The sequence below is a fragment of the Macaca nemestrina genome, chromosome 5 (assembly GCF_043159975.1).
Source record: "Macaca nemestrina isolate mMacNem1 chromosome 5, mMacNem.hap1, whole genome shotgun sequence".
Classification (NCBI taxonomy): domain Eukaryota; kingdom Metazoa; phylum Chordata; class Mammalia; order Primates; family Cercopithecidae; genus Macaca; species Macaca nemestrina.
The window spans coordinates 106,791,148-106,809,373 of record NC_092129.1 but is presented as its reverse complement, the minus strand read 5'-3'; the positions used below and the strand labels follow the sequence as shown (position 1 = coordinate 106,809,373).

The 18,226-nt window shown below is 39.3% G+C and overlaps 1 pseudogene; it reads right to left on the bottom strand.

Moving 5' to 3' along the window:
• Nucleotides 1-5,585: 5,585 nt before the first annotated feature.
• LOC139363364 (acyl-CoA-binding protein pseudogene) lies at nt 5,586-17,640 on the bottom strand (annotated as a pseudogene).
• Between the last annotated feature and the right edge of the window lie 586 nt (nt 17,641-18,226).

Genomic DNA, 18,226 nt, shown 5'->3' with positions numbered 1-18,226 from the left:
CAAGAGGTATTCTGATGGAAGTTAGTACACAGATTGACATGAGTTGTCCTTTCTGACACTTAGAACCAATCTTTTTCTAAAGAATTGCTACCTCTCAAAATGGTTGGATATGAAAATTAGGACCTAGCTGGATCAACTCAATGGAAGCTAGTATATGACTTCTTAACTATTTCAACTAGAAGTATGTACCAGGCTATGTCACTGATGTCCAAATAACCCCTGCAACACTTAGACATCCTTCCACAGAAAATTATTCCGAATTCCTATATTTCTAGAATGATGCCCAGAATTTAAAATAATAGCCCCATGTCTTGCTACTCATTGTAACTGAGAATGCAAATGTCCTTGGATAGCTGGAAAAATTGCAGAAAAAATGATAAAGGTTTTTCTGCATGACAATCAGTTCTACAGACATCTAGCTCTGCCAGAATGGAGGCAATTATTTATTGTTGATTAAGCAGTGGAAGTCGTGGTTCTGGGTTTAAGGAAGACAGTTTTCTGGCCAAGAGGATCTAGAAAGTGCCCTTGGAACAACTGACTTTCCAGGATATTCATATACTCTATGGTTACTGACAAAAATATAAAGGATCTGGGCTTGATTTTAATGAAAGAGTGAATGTTCACCCTCACTTCTTAGAATATTGAGTAGAAAATCAAAGGCTTTTCTCTAATCTTCATTCCTCTCTTTATTCCACTCTTGGAGCCTGGTTGTAAACCTTGGTATCCTGTACCTATGGTGAGTCTACAGACGGACTGGGTTGTTCAGAATCTTCCCTCTTGTAATACACTACTACTTTATATAAAGAATGACCCCAATCATAGGTTCTCTTTAGAGGAGAATTTAAAACTATGGGGAAAACAGTAATTTTGTCCCACTACAAACAAATCAATCTGTGATTTGTGTATTGAGACTGCCCCAGAGAGATTTGGGCAATTAAGAATTGGAAACCCTTAATTAGAATGAAAAAGACTCAGCGATGGTAGATGGAGATGCTGATGAGTTCCAGAAGGGCTCTCTGTGTGTTAAGAGTTGGGTAGTCAATATGCAATGTAACATCTAGAGTAGTGTGGAACATTTCATTACCAAACACTGTAATCATGCTCAGGGCTCCCCTGGAGTGGCTCATCATGTGCCCTGACCTCAGGGTCCTATTTCTTCTGGTGTGGTTTGGGGTGTATTTAGTAAGTAAATGACCATGCTTTCCCCCAGTGGAACTAAAGAGGACAGGTTGGATACAATAGCTTCTAGAGCTGGCATTGGACTTTATCAGCAGTGTGGCTTTTATGGTCATTGATCATAAGCAAAGAAAGACTCTTTCTGTCCCTCTCTCTGCCAGACATCCCTCTAGTGTCCAGGTTTCCCTTCTGCGGCTGAGTGGTATACATAACACCCTTTCTATGTGCCAGGCTATGTCACTGTAAGGCCCTTCTGATAATGATAAACAGCTCACTCTCTGTATTAGTTAGGGTTCTCCAGAAAAACAGGACTATTAGGATATACATACAAAGATATAAGGAGATTAATATGGGAATTGGCTGTAAGCAATTATAAGCAGTGACACAGCCTGGTACATAGAAACAGCCTCCCCTTTTCTCTACACTTAAATTCTTCCTGTTCTTTAACATGGAGCTGGGACTTCACCTCCTGCAGACAAATATCTACATATTACCCTCCAGTTTATTTTTTATTTTGTTTGTTTAATTGTGACTTTCTTCAATGTACTGTAACTCCCAGAGTGCTGAACATAATTCTAACAGGAAGCCTTCAATTAAAATGGAGTAATGCTGAGGTACGTTTGAAATACTTGCTATTTTGGAATCTAGGAAAGCAAATGTCTACGGGAAAACAGGAAAGTCGGATTCAACATCTAGACTTTTTAACAGTAAAGATTCCAAAGAAAAGACTGTATTTAGGAAAATGAACGAATACTGTTTACTTTTACATAGAAATCTAAAAATAAGTGAATGAGTATATACATTGGAGAGAGTGACAGAATTAAAAGTAAGACGTCTGCAAAGTGATACAGGAAATAGAATAGATAATCTGGATATTACAGGCCAAAAGCAACATAAAACACCTAACGATGTTTTTGGTATAGTGGAAAAATCAACAGTAATCTGAAATTTTCTGTCCTTTTGCAATATTAACAAATTTTATTTTATTGTTGGATAGTCTCTCTGCCAGCTTTCTAGAATGATCTGGATATATTACTGACTTTTCTAACTTTATTTCCCCTGCTACTATTATTTTATGTATTACTCTGTGGACATCTTATTTTCTTGCCTACAGGGAATAATTTAACTTAAATATTAACATTAGTCATTTGAGCATAGTATTTCATGGACATTTTTATCCCTCTGTTTTTTTAAGATCGTCCATTACTTTTACTCTGTTTCCTGTGTTGACGTTTTTCATGCTGTTTGCAATAATTTTCAGTAGGAAAAAAGTTTAATGCATACAGTGACACTTCCATGAAATGGAATTTTCAAAGACATTTGTTTCTTGGATCTGTTGCTACGATTTTAAAATAGGAATGTTATACCCAGGAAAATATGCAATGTGGGAGCAGGACATATTTTACCACTGTGGGTATGTTCAAATTTCTAAAAATATTTTTGTTTTCTTTCTCTTTTTAAAGTTTGACAAGAAAATATTTGTGCACTCAAATTTTTTTCCCTAGTTATTGAGTTGTTTTTTCTCATTGTTCCTTGATACCATCTCACCTAAGTATATGATTTCAGTGTGTTTTCTGGTTGGACTCCTGAGAGATGGCAACGTCAAGCAGGTTTATTTAGCTGTGTGTTGAACAGAAGAACTGCAGGAAGCAAGCAAAGGCTGTTAGCAGAAGCCAGGAGGAGATCTTTAAAAGCATGATGAGCTATGTTACACACACCAAGGGCACAAATAAATTGCATTTTGCACCATCCTCAGAGATATCGCTGGTAGGTGGTAGAGTGTTCAGGAGTCAGAGCGCTAGTCCAGGATCAATGCAACAGCAGCAGCGTGGAGGTGAGAGAGCCGAGGATGCCGAGGATGCCGGGAGCCACCTGGTTCCCACAACTGACGGAGCAGGACCACCGCCCTCAGCCTCAAGCTGTTCCTGCAGCTTGGAAACTATCGGCTAAGCTGGCCCAGAGTATGAGAATTTTCTAAAAGCTGAAGGGAGACAGTCCCTTTAGTGCATGGGTATTCCAGTCATTAGATCCAACGACAAGCGCAGCTTCTATTTCAAAAAAAAAAAAAAAATAGCAGATAGCTGCAGGGTTAGCTCTTCCCCCAATGGCTGTTCACATTGATTTGCTTCATAGATTGATTGCTTTTGGCATTCGCAACCCTCCTGAACAACAGGGGAAAAAAACCCAGTGGCTGGGCCAAGTTCACAAATGATGAATGAACGTGGAAGACACATTTGGTGTCACACTCACTTGCAATGGATAACAGCATTTAAAAGTAGTAACAGCTGGATTCAAGTTTTTAAAATTAGGGCTGTATTATTAATGGGGGAATTGGGACACTGGGAGTCTGAGAGGGAGATTAAAAGCTTATTTGAAATGAATGGGCTTTCTGCTGCACCTTGGGATGGCAGCCACCAGGCGGACATGACACACGGCTCTGGCCCCTTGTCAGACAACTTTTACTCAGCTGGATTCAGCATTAGACCTTGGTGTGCAATGAGGACACTCTAACAAGGAGCAGCACAAAACTTCTTTTGTATTTATTGTGGGGATTTTGTAAAGTATATTGTCCAATAAATCTCATATCATCTTCTTCATGAAGACATCCAGGAGAAATTCCTCACACATCTTACAGACAGGAAAAGCTATGTTCTCCAGAGAAATGATGCTAGTCCACTTCGTAAACACTGAATCTTGTGACTGCCAGAGTTTCCCTCCTGCTTGGTCCCGGTGAAGCAAGTGACTGGGTTTAAGACTAGAATGGGACCTTCTGTATACACTGATATTCAATACTTTTATTCCTGGCTTCACTTTGCTTTCTCACCCTTATTTTTCTTTCTCTCCTCTTACATGCATTTATGCAATGAGGAGGAAGATAAACAGTCAGTACACATTTTTTAGTGATAAATTATCATTTTAAATTTTGCCCAAGTGGCAATATAGTTATAAAAGAAAATATCCTTAATTTTTAGGAAATGCAGATCCAAGTATGGATGGGAGTGAAATGATGTGCAACTGCGATTTGCTTTAAAATACTTCAGCAATCGAAGGGGTAGATAAAGCAAGGAGGGAAACATTTTGAAAACTGAATATAGGTGGGTTTTTAAAACTATCCTTTTTAACTTCTGTGTATGTTTAGGAATTTTAATTAGAAAATGTTTTCCATTTGGATCAAATTTTTGATATAGTGGGAGGCCAAGTTTCTTGTCAACTTGACAGTGATTTCCATCAGAAAATGTTGACTAGTTTTTCATATATTCTTCTGAAACTGGTTTGACTGTTTAGTTTTTCTCCCTCTGCCTTGTCAGTTGAAGCTTCAAGTCATACAATCTAAGACAGAATGAAGGCAGCAAATCTAAACTCCAAGGCTACATAAAATGTGCCAATCCACAGGTAGAAACACTCGCATGTGCTTAGAAACGCTCTGCTTTCCTCCTTGATTACCCAAATTCTCACTCTGAGCTTCTATTTCTCCAGATCTAGACCTGGGAATTTAATATCTGAAGACTCATATAGGGCTGATGTACCCTAAGTTGCAAAATTTCATGCATATTTCATACTTACACTCTTCATATGTCAATGGTGCTATTGAGTTTGGTTACTTTCTCTATCTGTGTGGTTTCATCACCAGTTTATTCACTCCTATATAAAACTTAGGATTTGAGATAAGAACTGGAATTTAAATGAGCTTTAGGAAAGAGTGTATCTTGGTTAGAATATAAGAGTCTGAAAAGTCTGCTGTGGGTGCTAAGCTGGCTAACTAAGGGAAATGGTGATGCTAACAGAAATTTGTCATGTGTCTTCAGAGTATTGTCTGGCAACTGATTAAAACAGAGGAAGAGTGAAACAACATCTGCTTCTCTCCACCTCACACTGATAAAATGGTTGAATAAATGCACTTTGCTTATGGCCATGAAGAACACAGGGGACTTCATCTTTCCAAGTGTTTTCATGCAATGCTCAAGGCTAATTCTTTTGGTCCTGATGTTTTATTTCTTAGCACCTGCTGGATCAAGAAGCACCCACAAGGATCATTTCTCAAAAATGTCTGAAACTATATCTATTCTGACTATGAACCTTGATCACAATTCAAACCCTTAGGCTACTAAAAATAAAATGTTCTGATTGTTTTCAGCATTACCCACTAACTTTTGCTTTCTATTTCCATTTTCTGTCTTCTGGGGGCACTTTTTAAACAGTCTGAAAGTGCTATTCTTTTTTTTTTTTTTTTTTTTTTGAGACAGAATCTCTCTCTGTTGCCAGGCTGGAGTGCAATGGCGCAATCTCGGCTCACTGCAACCTCTGCTTCCGGTTCAAGCAATTCTCCTGACTCAGCCTCCCGAGTAGATGGGACTACAGGCACGCACCACCATGCCCAACTAATTTTTGTTTTTAGTAGAGATGGGGTTTCACCATGTTGGCCAGGATGGTCTTGATCTGTTGACCTCCTGATGCACCTGCCTTAGCCTCCCAAAGTGCTGGGATTACAGGCGTGAGCCACTGTGCCCAGCCCGAAAGTGTTATTCTTACTATGACCTACAGTGGTAATATTTCACTTAAAAACCAGTGCTATGCCCATTGCTCGTTAACAAGCTTTGGAGAAGTATTAGGTTGAACCATAGAAACTGCCACAAATGGTCAAATATTGAAAATTTTATATGCTTCAGCTCATAGTCTCTTTCACACACATTCTCTTTCGTATTTTTTTATAATTTTATTTTTTATACGACTTAATGGACACATGCTGATTTCCTGTATATCATCAACACTCCGGAGCCATGAGGGTAAGATCAGAGCTGCAGAAGCCCAGACACGTACTTTGTCACCTGCCAAGTGAAAGACAATGAATGGAGTTCCCTAAATTTTTCAGTGAACTTTTTGGTGTCTATGTTGCCTAATTTTATTCCCTTTCTTTGTGTTTAAGAAAGATCTAATACCCACATAGAATATCAAGGCTATTAAACTCTAAGCAGATTGCCAACCTCAAAGCTTAAGTTCCTGTTATCATAGGCCTCATTTCTCAAATTTGTATAAATGTAGATATGATAGAAAACCAGAAGATGCTTGGTAAACATGGTCAGTTTTACTCAGTGATGAATGGTTTCAGTCATCATTTTTTGTATTAAAGGAAACATAAATATACTATAGAGTATAATGCAAACACTACATGGATTTTTCAGATAAAATCTGACACTTGAAAGGCATGGGATGAAGTTTTACTCCTTCTGTCGGTAGATGAAGTTTAGTGGAAGGTTTGAGTACCTGACCCCTGAGTGCAGGAAATGCATAGAAGTAGCAAAGTCTGAACAACACTGAGAACTACACAGTAAAATTAGCACATAGGATTTATTATCCTTTGTTGAATGAGTATATGAGTATATGCTGATGATGATGATGATGAAAATGACCATGATGATTTTAAAAAAAAACTAATATTTTTGGAGTTCTTACAATGGGCCTAAGTATTGGTGCACAAGTATTCCAGGGATTGGCAAACTATATCCTGCAGACCAAATTCAGCCCACTGACTGTTTTTGCAAGTAAGATTTTATTGGCATATAGCCACACTAAGTCATTCAGGTATTTTCTATGGCTGCTTCCATTCTATTTAATACAAGGGCATACTTGAGTAGATGCAACAGAGACAACATAGTCCACAAGGCCTAAACTATTTAGTATCTGGTTCTTTACAGAAAAAATTTGCCATTTCCTGTATTAGTGCATTAATTCTCATAACAAGCTTATGAGAGAGATTCTAATATTAATTTCGTTTTGCTGATGAAAAAACTAAGGCACAGAAGGTTATTTACCTTACTCAAAGTCATAGAGCAAGTAAGTGGCAGGGCAGTATTTGAATCCATCATTCTGGCTGTAGAGCCCACATATCTGAAACAACTCACTATAGAGATCCTTCTAGATAACAGAAAACATATTCAAGGTCACTTTAAAAACACAGGCCCTAAGTTGATAGCCTCCTAGTAAATGCTGTTAATATATCCATAACTAGAAAAGAAGGTGCCAAATTATGAGGATGGTGAGCAAGAAACCTGGAACATGGAAAAAATAGCATCTGTCTTAGCCAGTTCAGGCTGCTATAACAGGGCACCATAGATTGGTGGCTTAAAACAATAGATATCTGTTTCTTATAGTCTGGAGGCTGGAAGCCCAAGGTCAGGGTATGAGATGGTTTGAAAGTTTGTCCCCTCCAGATCTATGTTGAACTGGGATTCCCAATGTTGGAAGTGGGGCCTAGTTGGAGGTGATCGGATCATGGAGGCGAAACTCTCAGGATTGGTTTAGCACCATCCCCTTGGTAGTAAATGAGTTCTCCCTCAGTTAGTTCATGTGAGATCTGGTTGTTTAAAAGCATCTGGGACCTCCGCCTTCTCCCTCTCTTGCTCTCATTCTCACACATGATAACACTGGCTCCCTCTTTGCCTTCTGCCATAATTGTAAGCGTCCTGAGTTCCTTACCAGAAGCAGATGCCAGCACCATGCATCCTGTACAGCCTGCAGAACTGTGAGCCAATTAAACTTCTTTTCTTTTTAAATCACCTAGCCTCAGGTATTTCTTCGTAGAAATGCAAAAATAGACTAACACAGGGTACCAGTAAGGTTGGGTTCTGGTGAGGGGCCTCTTCCAGGTTGCAGACAGCTGACTTCTCATTGTATCCTCACATGGCAGAAAGAGAGCCAGAGAGGTAATTGGGGTTACTTTAGGGCACTAGTCCCATTCATGAGGCCTCCACCCTCATGATCTAATTACTTTCCAAAGGCCTCACCTCCTAATACCATCCCATTTGGAGTTAGGATTTGAACATATGAGTCTGGGGGAAAATACAAACTTCAGTTCATTGTAGTGTCTAAAAACATCACAGCCCCATCCACTTGATGCCCACTCCCCATGTGCCAGTGGGAAGTTCAAAGAATCCTGAAACATCTAAACAGAGCCCTTAAAAAAATTAAAAACCATGAAATCACTAAAACTATTGCTCTAGCCAAAGCTGTCTCTTCCTGAATATGGTTTGCAAATCCCAGTTCCATGTTTGTGCATTCCCTAAGTTGTTGTTTTCTACTCTTTGCCCTCCCAATACCCACAATGAAAGTGGAAGGAAATTCAGACATTATCTGAAGGAATGTTAATAATGATGGGGAGTGTCAGGTTTACACTGGGGTGATCATGAAAATGCTGTTCTTTTAATGTCATATTCGAGATTCCTAGACAGCAAACGTTATGACTACTTAGTGAATTTCTTAAGATCTTGCAATGTGCATGCAAATACATAATAAATACAAGAAATGATCTCGTGTTCAGGCTTCTGTTAACTAGAATGCCCTGTTAATTGTTACTCCATACTTCTATAATAATGGATCTCAGAAACTTGTTGAGGTTGCTTCTTAATTATCCAAAACCTGTGTTCATTATAGTTTTTTTTTAAGTCATGAATACACTTTTAATTGATCTCAGATTAAAAACTACTCAAGGAAGGTCAGTAATCATTTTCGCCCCTAATCTGTTAGAGCCCTGTGGTGAGCAGCCTTGAGGAGCTGGGTTAACTGGTTATTTTCCCAGTTTCCATCATCTGCAGTATTAGAAAAACAAGGCACTGCCTCAGTTTAGGATAAACACATGGCTGGTAACCAAATCCAGTCTCTTACATTCCGTGTTTTTTCTTTAGCTCTTCTACTTTGTTGATGTAAGCTTTCATGGCATCTTCCTTGGTAGTCCCTTTCAGCTCATTCCAGGTGTCCCACTTGGTCTTACCCTTGAAGTCCAACAGCCCAGGCCATTCTATATTTATGTTGCCCGCAGTTGCTTGTTTGTAGTGGCTATAGATGAACACATCTCATCATCCCCTGGCTCAGTCTTAAGGTGTTTGACATCTTCCACAGCTTTCTCAAACTCAGCCTGAGACATCCTGGCCAGCTTGCAAGGACTCCAGGGAACCCATGGAGGAGGAGAGAAGCAGGAAGCAATCATCATAGTTTTAAAATTAAATATGTATACTCTGCTTAATTCTTTTACAGATGCACTCTATATATGTATATATAGTACTATTTTCTTTTAAACTGGTAACAGGTTCCTTACAAAATTGTTGATAGTTTTCTGTCTCTGATAATGGAGATGTCAGCTTACCTTTGGAACTGGCTTCTTTTTCGTGGTGGATGGGGGAATCCTCAAGTAGTCCTTTGTGTGGTATAAATGTAAAGGAAATAACCATCCATGAGCTGATAAGGGTAGATAATTGGATATTTGTGGGATCTAGCCCAGGGCTCTGGCCTTTTGAGTAGATGATGTCTCATAGCCCTCCTCAAGTGAGTGTCCACCTCAGACTCCCACTCTCAAGTTCAGAGTTGTCAAAATGGCCTGATGGGCCTCCAAAGCCCTGGTGAAGATGACCAGCAAAGGTAATTAAGTCCAAAGACAGAATTTGTGATAAGGGAGAAGAGCCTGCATTGGTGACCCTGATTCAGTGTCAGGGCCTTGATCAGATGGAGGAAGCACTCATTCTGGACTTAGTGCACAGCTGATATCAAAACTTCCTTGGACCAGTACCTCCAGTGCTGTGGGTGTATCCTGGGGAAATGACTGAGGTTGTGATTAGATTACATATGGCTGATTCCTAGACAACTTGAAATGAAGGCTATATGTCTTGTGGGACACCCATGGCTGAGTCTGTGGAGAAAGGGGTAGTTTCTCAAGGAACATATTGGTTATTTTACCAGCAAAAATGCAAACGAATAGCAGGGTGCAAACAAAAACAACTGACTATACCATAAATACTAAAAATGGTTTCCCCCTTGCATAAAAGGTAAGCAAATGCCTATGCCTTTCTCAAGTTCAAGAATTATTATAACCATGCTTCCATTTCCAAAAGAAGGAAACTGTACCCATAGTGACTGTATAGAAAAAGAAACACAACAGAGGTTCAGAGTCATAGCTGGGCTGACTGCCTGCACACACCCAGCTGTTCTCTTAAAATCGCAAAGCCCGTGGAAGTTCAAGACTCTGTTGTTTTGGCCCAAATTACATATTTCAACACTTTATTGTTTGCTTTTGATGTCTGGGTTAGTAATTTTAATGCAAAAAGGACCATCTGGGAAAAACATTTTTTTGTGTGTCTCATGTGGGTTCTTTACGATAAGCAAAAATGCTCATTATTTAAGCAAAAATGTTTTTAATATGGAGCTGCAATGATGTTGTGAATAAGGAGTTACATCATTGTGATATCCACTTCTGTGCCCAGAAAAACAGAAACACATTGCTTTGTATTCATGAGGAAAGTGTAGAGATCCCTGCAAGAAATGCGCTTTAGAAATTGCCCCAAATATTACCCTAGAATACATTCTTCGTTATTAAGCTTTGTTATAGCATAAGGGAAAAAAAATGCTTCAGTAAACTTTTTCAAATGATCTTTCATAAAATTACAACATTTCTTAATATATTTTTAAATCAAGAAAGCCACATATACAATATTAACTGGGAAAGGATATTTTAAAAAAAATTCTTGAAAATAACAGATTGGCATAATCAAATCAGGTGAGTTCTGGTGATTACTGAGAATAAAACACCTGGATTCAATAAATCTTAAAGTACTTAACCATGTAATAAAGCACAGAGCGATGGAAGAAAATGTGTAAATTTGAAGTCTCATCTACTTTAAAGTCACAAAAATGAGAATCACACAAAATACTCTCACCTTCCTGGGCAGAAAAGAATACATCAACACTGCAGGCTATGACAGTGTAGTACCTATTAACGCATTGTGGATAAACAATTAAAAAGCTTGATTACCAAATGTAAGATAATGTAAGGGAGCACTCTTCAAACGAGTCTCGGTATATCAGAGTATACGCAGACTTGCCCTAAGAGACCTTGTTTTGTTAGGGGGTGGCTTTAAAGAATCCAGGTTCTTAAGTGAATTAAAGCAAGAACAGAAAACCAAATACAGCATGTTCTTACTTATAAGTGAGAACTAAGCATTGTGGGAGCTAAGCATTGGATACTCATGGACATAAACATGGGAACAACAGGCACCAGAGACCACTAGAGGTGGGAGGGAGGGAGGCAAGGGCTGATAATCTACCTATTGGGTACTATGTTTGAGGGATGGGATCGTTCATACCCTAAACCTCAGCATCACACAATATACCTACATAAAAAACCTGCACATGTACCTCCTGAATCTAAAATAAAAGTTGAAATTATTAAATAATTTCTTTAAAGAATCCAGGTCCTTACCTTCCATATGTTCTCTTTCTTAAAACACACCTGCCTACAGGATATCCCTCTGGTAGTTCTCCTCTTCTCTCTCACCACTATCACCTTCCAATGTACTCAAGAACAAACCTTTTACTCTTCTTGAATCCAACTACATACATTTGTCCAGGGTGGAAAAACCCCTCATCAAACCAAAGGTTTAAAATGTCAAAATTGAAATATGACATATTGGCAGAGGAAAAGAAAAGAGATTATCAGTAAGAAATATTGAAGGCATAGGTGTGTTATTTTATACAAGTGACCAACTTTTATCAAAGGTTTTTTATCTATTTAACTAGAATATTTAACTGGAAACCATGCTAGGAAGTTCCAATCAGTTAAGATGTGTGTTCTCTCTGCATCTTTATGATTCTCAGTGGTGAGAATGAGCTTGATAATTTGCATTATTAACCTGCATCATGGCCTGTGTCACAGTTGTATATTTGCATGGTTTCAAGGAAGAAGCGACAAAAATGTCCGTGTTTACTTTCATCAAGTTTTTCCGAAAAGACCATTTACAAGAAAAATCATCTTTATTTTATTTAATAGAGATACGAATCTCCTGCTCACTGTCACTCCTCAGTCATTGTGTTTATTCAACTATTTGATGTTGTTTTGTGACACATAATTTATTTAATAGCAAACATCAATTCACTTTTTGTAAACTCTACAATTACTAGGGACTCAATACTTTCTTTTTCTTTGCTGGTAATTCCCAGCAGAGTAAACTACACTCTTTAAAATAAAACATTTACTTAGGTGTGGGTGTATGACACCCCTCTGCCCCCTATAGAGAGGGTAACTGGCTCATAGTGAATCGTAGGTTTCTGTTGTCCCTTGCTCCCTATCTGTAAGTAATAAGCCTGCTTCATGGAACTTGTATGTGACTGTTCTAGCTCACTGGACTCAGACAAGTTAGTAACCAGTGCACAGTGAACCTGCATGACACTATTGGCTTAAAACAATCATTTAACTCTCACAATTCTGCTGTTTAGGAATTTAAGCAGTGCTCAAAGGGAAAAGCTCATTTCTGCAACATGTGCACTGACTGGAGAATCCATGATAGCTTTGCTCACATGTCAGGTTTCTCAAACGTTTGACTGAAGTGGCTGGGACCTGGCTGATCCTCTCTATCTCTCCCTTCACAGGCTCTTATACTCCAGGGCTTCTTTTTCTGCACACACTCTCTCTTTACATGGTTTCTTCCTATAGCTGCTTGTTTCCTCTCTGAGCTAAAACAGAAGCTATACGACATTTGAATGTCTGGGCTCAAAAATCCAAGAATATGACTTCTGCTGCATTAAACTTGTCAAAAACATCACAAGTTCAGTGCAGATTCAAGGTATGAGTAAACAGACGTGCTCTCTTGGTCAGAGAACTGGCGAGTGCGCGAATAATTCTTACTGGCTGTAGTTACGTACAATCTTCCACAGTCTGCCCTCTGGCTACAAAAATTCACATTACTTCCATATGTAAACTATAGTCAACTGCTCCAAAGACTCCCAAAGTCTCAACAAATTATAATATCAAATTCTATGCCCAGTGTCTCTTGATCTACATTGGGATCATACAGATGTGCATGAAATTTCATAAGTGTAGCTCCTTTTGATATGAACTGTGAAGCAAAAATGCAAGTTATCTGTACCTCCATGTCCAACAATATAATGTTAAGACAGACTAGAATAACCACATTAGACACTCATTTATAAAAGGGAGAAATGAAGGCACATAGCAGTCACTAGTCAATAGAAATTTTGAAATACAGTCAGGCTCATCTTATCAGTGTCCCCTAATCTGGAGGCAAGGAATGTTTCTTGATTCAGGTTCGGTTTTGCTATATGGAAGTGATGATCTAATCCACTGCTTCTAATAGCTTATATTTCTGTTTGTGGGGCTCTGGGCTCCACCTTCTGAATCATATTTCCTTTGTTCATAGGAAATTTTCCATGTTTGCCATCAGGTAGCTGTCTCAGTCTACTGTTTGCAAAACAAGTTGAGGGCCCAGAGAAAAATGAAATTAAAAAAAGACCTTTTGTGCATTTTGCACCTTCCATGTTCTTTTAAGTTCAAGCTGATATAATACTTTAAGAAATTTAGTGTGCTTCCTGTGTTTCAAATTGTAAATCCGAAATCCAAAATAAATCTAATTATAAGTGAAAAAGTCACACATACAAATCTCTTCAAGACAAGCCCCTCTCTAATGCAGGCTTTGAGTCAGAATGTTGTGGAACAATATTCTTAAAATTCTTACAAGCTGTTTTGTCTAGCTGAGAAGGTTGATGAGGCACTGAGTTAAATTAGGGATCTTGTAACTACACTGTTGATTTGATCTTTACACTAAAGTCACATTTTATTGACAATGTCCTGAATTCTATCTTTTTCCTGGGGCCCTTTCTCACTTTTAGAACATTTTTCTAACTCAAAAATGTGAGAATGAGAAAATATTTTATTTTCCAACTCAGCAAGTTCTCAGTTGAAAATATTTTCTCTACATTTGACTTGAAATTAGAATCATTCCTCTTTAGTCAATATCATTTTTGCAATACCTTATAATATGTAGGTCTAAGAGACTGTATTAGTACTTTTTCTATAAAAAATGCTGCTATAAAAACACACTTGAGACTGGGCAATTTGTAACAAAAAAAAAAAGAGGTTTAATGGACTTACAGTTCCACGTGGCTGGGGAGGCCTCAGAATCACGGTGAAAGCTGAAAGGCATGACTCACATGGCAGCAGACAAGAGAAGAGAGCTTGTGCAGGGAAACTCCCATTTTTAAAACTGTCAGCTCTGATGAGACTTATTCACTATCACGAGAATAGCACAAGAAAGGTCCACCCTCATAACTCAATTACCTCCCACCAGGTTCCTCCCATGACACATGGGAATTGTAGAAATTACAATTCAAGATGAGATTTTGGTAGGGACACAGCCAAACCATATCATTCTGCTCCCCTCCCAAATTTAATGTCCTCACATTTCAAAACAAATCATGCCTTCCCAACAGTCCCCCAAAGTCTTGACTCATTTCAGCATTAACTCAAAAGTCTGCAGTCCAAAGTTTCATCTAATACAAAGCAAGTCTCTTCCACCTATGAGCCTGTAAAATCAAAAGCAAGTTAGTTACTTCCTAGATACAATGGGGGTATAGGCATTGGGTAAATACAGCCATTCCAAATGAGAGAAATTGGCCAAAACAAAGGGGCTATAGGCTCCATGCAAGTCCAAAATCCAGTGGGTCAGTCAAATCTTAAAGATCCAAAATGATCTTCTTTGACTCCAAGTCTCACATCCAGGTCACACTGATGAAAGAAGTAGGTTCCCATGGTCTTGGGCAGCTCTGCCTCTGTGGCTTTGCAGGGTATAATCCCCCTCCTGGCTGCTGTCGTGGCAGGCATTGAGTGTCTGTGACTTTTCCAGGTGCACAGTACAAGCTGTTGGTGGATCTATCATTCCTGGGTCTGGAGGATGGTGGCCCTCTTCTCACAGCCCAACTAGGTATTGCCCCAGTAGGGACTCCATGTGGGGGCTCTGACCACAATTCCCTTCTGCACTGCCCTAGCAGAGGTTCCCCATGAGATCCCTGCCCCTGCAGCAAACTTCTGCCTGGACATCCAGGTGTTTCCATACATCCTCTGGAATCTGGGCAGAGGTTCCCAAACCCCAATTCTTGACTTCTTTGCATTGGCAGGCTCAACACCACATGAAAGCTGCCAGGGCTTGAGGCTTGCACCCTCTGAAGCCACAGCCTGAGCCACAGCCTAGGCTGGACACAGCACAGGTATCTTGGGACCCACCCATGAAACCACTTATTCCTCCTAGGCCTCCAGGCCAGTGATGGGAGGGGCTGCCATGAAGACCTCTGACACACCCTGGAGACCTTTTCCCCATTGTCTTGGGGATTAACATTTGGCTCCTAGTTACTTATGCAAATTCCTGCAGCCAGCTTGAATTTCTCCTCTGAAAATGGGGTTTTCTTTTCTATCGAATTGTCAGGCTACAAATTTTCTGAACTTTTATGCTCTGCTTCCCTTATAAAACTGAATGCCTTCAACAGCACACAAATCACCTTTTAAATGTTTTGCTGCTTTGAAATTTCTTCTGCCAGATACCCTAAATCATCTCTCTCAAGTTCAAAGTTTCACAACTGTCTAGAGCGGGGCAAAATGCCACCAGTCTCTTTGCTGAAGCATAACAAGAGTCACCTTTGCTCTTGTTCCTAACAAGTTCCTCATTTCCATCTGAGACCACTTCAGCCTGTCCATATTGCTATCAGCATTTTTGGCAAGGCCATTCAACAAGTCTCTAGGAAGTTCCAAACGTTCTCACATTTTCCTGTCTTCTTCTGAGCCCTCCAAACTGTTCCAATCTCTGCCTGTTACCCAGTTCCAAAGTCACTTCCACATTTTTGGGTATCTTTTCAGCAGCGCTGCACTCTACTGGTACCAATTAGTCTGTTTTCATGCTGCTGATAAAGACATACCCAAGACTGGGCAATTTGCAAAAAAAGAAAGAATTTTAATGGACTTACAGTTCCACATGGCTGGGGTGGCTTCACAATCCTGGTAGAAGGTGAAAGGCACATCTCACATGGCAGCAGACAAAAGAAGAGAGCTTGTGCAAGAAAACTCCTGTTTTTAAAACCCTCAGATCTCATGAGACGTATTCACTATCACGAGAACAGCACAGGAAAGATCTGCCCCATAATTCAATTACCTCCCACCAGGTTCCTCCTGCAACATGTGGGAATTGTGGGAGTTACAATTCAAGATGAAGGGACATTCTTAGGTGGGGACACAGACAAACCATATCAGAAGCCAACTGCACATTCAAAATTTTGCCTGGAGGCTGGGTGCGGTGGCTCATGCCTGTAATTCCAGCACTTTGGGAGGCTAAGGCAGGCAGATCACGAGATCAAGAGATCAAGACCATCCTGGCTAACACGGTGAAATCCTGTCTCTACTAAGAATACAAAAAAATTAGCCAGGCATGGTGGCTGGTGCCTGCAGTCCCAGCTACTCTGGAGGCTGAGGCAGAAGAATGATGTGAACCCAGGATGTGGAGGTTGCAGTGAGCCGAGATCGTGCCACTGCACTCCAGCCTGGGTGACAGAGCAAGACTCCATTAAAAAAAAAAAAAAAAAAAAAAAAAATTGCCTGGACACCTGCTTAGCCAGATCCGCAAAAATCCTTAGGTATATTTTCTATCTTTATATTCCTGCACATAATAGTTTTTTCAAATGTTTCCTCAGTGCTTAATATTGGGCATTCTTCTCCATCCTCCAATAATAAATTTGCTTACTGGTCTTCTAACCTCCATAAATAGTCCCATTGTTCTTTCAGTTTTTACCTGTAGTTCAGGGGCTGGTTGGGCTTCTAGTGTCTCATGCATCAGAGGTTTTTTCTCTCCATGTGGCCACTCTCTCAGGGACAATAAGTGAAATTCCTCACATAGCAGCTCTTTTTCCCTCTGACCAAAAGCAGAGGCTATGTGCCATTGTAAGCCTGGACCCAAAAGTCCTAGAATGTCATGTCTGCTGCATTCTATTGGTCAAAACAAGTCCCAAGGTGAGATCAGATACAGTTTACCCTCATCTCTTGATTAGAGAAGCCACAAGCATATATGATATGCAAAAAACTCTTGGTCCCTACTGTGGGTTGAATAGTGACCCCCAAATAAATGCTTATGTCCTAATTCCCAGAACCTGTGAATGTTACCTTACTTGGAAAAGGTATCTTTGCAGATGTAACTAAGTTAAAGATCTTGAGATGAGGATAGCAACCTGTCTCATCCAGGCGGGCTCTCATCCAGTGACAAGTGTTCCTATAAGGGACACACAAAGGAGAGTCACACAGGCAGAAGAAAAACTATGTGAAGATTGAGGCATATGCAGTCACAAGCCAAGGAATGCTGGCATCTGTCAGATGCTGAAAGAGACAAGGAACAGAATCTCTTAGAGCCCCTGAAGGAAGCACCGATATCTTGATTTTGGACTTCTGGTCTTGAACTGTGAGAGAATCAATTTGTGTTAAGTCACCACGTTTGTAGTATTTGTTATGGCAGTCAGAGGAAACTAATATAGCAGCTATGTTCAAAGTCGATCTAATACATTATGCTTATATTATTTTTAATATTCAAATACTCAACATAAATAAACTTTACAAAAATTTTGCTTCAGTCTACATAAATCAGATATATAATATTTATTAATAATTTTTAAGAAAAAATTTATTTTTGAAAATAGTTTTTGAATGGAATGATTTTATGGGATAATGAATATAAGAAAAATCATTTTCATTTTGTAAATGGTTTTCAAAACTATAAATGTTGTCCCCGTGTAGATTTTAAATTGCATACTTACTATACAAATACTAGTCTAAAGCATTGCTTTCTGCAATGATGGAAATGTCCTATGTCTTCTCTGTCCAACGTTGTAGCCACTAGGCACAGGTGAATATTGAGAACTTGAAATATGGTTTATGTGACCAAGAGTTAAATTTCAAATTTTATTTCATTCAGTTAATTTAAATTTAGCCAAATGTGACTAGTGGCTACCATATTGGACAAGTGCTGGTCCAACAAATCCTTTCACAAGTTAGGTGGTATATACTTTTTTTCTTTTAACAGAATTGAAGAGGAGCATAACAGTATTGCCCACTGATGGACTGAATTAGTCACGGCAACCACCCATGGCCACATGGCAAGAAACACATGGCATGTATTAGGTAAAAGGTCAAGATATGTGTAATAAATAAACTATTTACAAATGTGAGCAGGAGGTAAAGAAACTA